A 2083-nucleotide genomic window follows, 5' to 3' on the forward strand; every position below is an offset into this window, starting at 1 on the left:
ATAGGGATAGATGGACAGATACGCATGGGGATAGATAGATAGATGTGCATGGAGATAGTAGATAACTAGAGGTGTCTGTAGATAGATGTGTATGGGGCTAGATGGATGGATAGATGTGTATGGGGCTAGATAGATCGATTGATTGATGTGTAAGTGGACAGACAGATGGATACATAACGTGTGTATGGGGAAGAGAGAGATTTTTTTCTGAAACGTTAAATATGCTACATGGAAAACACCCCAGTGTCGATGAGCCCCGCTTATCCCTACTGCTTACGGCTACTTACAGGCTTCGCCACTGCCTAGATCCCTACTGGGTGCTGAAACGGACAAGTGGGAAGGCATCGGTAGCAGAGATCAGACAAAGGCAGAAGCTTCCTTCTCTTTAAGGAACCACCGGTGGCTCTTGTGAGCCGGGCGATGCTTCCAGCCTTCCTGCGGAGCACCCTGCCCCCTGCCCCCTTCCCCCCATTGGGAATGCAGTGGGGCCACGTGGGGAGGAGGTGTGGGACTGGGAAATGCATCTGTAGTGAAGACCTACAGGACAAAAGATGAGCCGCTAGGGGCTTGCCTCTGTGTGCCTGTGATGGGCGGAGGGGAGCCAGAGGCCCCAGGTTACTCCAGAAAGGCTGCCCAGTGTACAGAGCCACCTCTGGACACAGACGTGCATCCACATGGCCACTGCACTCTGTGCGGATGTCCTGGCAGATCCCCGGTTACTTCCACGGGCTTTGGCTTCGGCCCTACGGGGGCTTTCAACTGCCAGATCTTTCACATTTAGTTTACACGTCTGGTAATGTGTCTTCTCACAATCTCGACCCACGTTGTTCGCAGCGTTGGTCCCAGGATATGAGAGAGACAAGGTGGGGGAGGTCGTGTATTTTATTGGACCAACTTCTATTGGTGAAACTTTTCTTCAAGCCCTGCAGCTAGTCTCTTTCACCAACAGAAGTTGTTCCAATAAAAAGGTATTACCTCCCCCACCTGGTCTCTCTTACACACGCGCGCACACACTTATGCACCTACACATCTATATGTGCACACTCACAAAGTACACACGTATGCACAACAGAGAGAACTTCCACATCGCTCAGCCTCTGGGCGTGACTGTGCCCTTGTGTATTAGGCTCTGCGTCTTTGTGGGTGTGTTGCAGGTGAATCTGCTTCTGGAGGAGGGGGTGTACTGGTGTGTCTCTTTGTAACTGCGCTATACCCGGGTGTGAGTGCTTGTGCGGTTGTGTCTGGGAGCCCTTCTGTTTGTGCACCTACCCCCAGGACTCCCCAGGGTCCCACTCCCCCCTCCTCCCCCACCCCTCTCTTCCTAAGCAGAGTCTGAACCGGACCTAGGCAAGGAAGTGTGGAGAGGCAGAGAAGACAGAAGTTTGCAGGGGTGTATCGGGGGGAAGATTTCCACGAGGCAGGCAGAGGTAGAGATGGATGGGCAGGCGAGCGAACGGTCTATCGGGCTAAAAGAAACCGACCACCCCCATTGGGGGGAGAAGGGGAGAAACAACCGCAGCTAGAGAGAGACACACACACACACACCCGGAGTCCAGCCTGGCAAGCTGGCTCCCCCCCAAGCCAAACAAACCCGCCTGCTGGCGCCCGGAGCCGCGGCTGCGACCTGGAATGTGTTAGAGCCCGGCTGAATAATGAATGGTTCGTCTGCACGTTGGCCAGGCGCGGCGGCTGGAAGGGGGAACTGGAGTGGAAAGGAGAGAAAGGCACCAACAGCCATTTTATAGGGGGCCTAGCTTGTTTATTGATCTGCCATTTACCGGCTCTAACTCATACAGCACGGTGCACTTGTGAACCCGGCCCAGGGACTGCCCCGCAGGGGGCGGGGGCCAGGCTGGCTGCAAAGCGCCACCTCCCCCAAATGTCCGAGCCGGGCCCCCTTCCCTTCCCGGGGACTGGCCCCCCGGGAGGCGGGGCGGGGCGGGGCTGGAGGTAAAGGCCGGTAGATGGAAACACCCCCCGCAGCTTCCTTCTGGGAGGGCTCACGCACTGCCAGGGGCTGGGTGACTCCCAGGGTCTGTCTCCAGCTCCCCTGTCCTTCCCCCTCGTTCACTATTTGTATCAG

At 56.2% G+C, this 2083-nt stretch overlaps 1 protein-coding gene across 1 annotated transcript in view; it reads right to left on the reverse strand.

Moving 5' to 3' along the window:
- Positions 1-2083, reverse strand: part of ONECUT3 (one cut homeobox 3) — an 87219-nt gene that overhangs the window by 77864 nt on the left and 7272 nt on the right. The gene's annotated exons all lie outside the window — the stretch shown is intronic.

Source organism: Terrapene carolina, unplaced genomic scaffold, assembly GCF_002925995.2.
Source record: "Terrapene carolina triunguis isolate 2854851 unplaced genomic scaffold, T_m_triunguis-2.0 Scaffold194, whole genome shotgun sequence".
Taxonomy (NCBI): domain Eukaryota; kingdom Metazoa; phylum Chordata; order Testudines; family Emydidae; genus Terrapene; species Terrapene triunguis.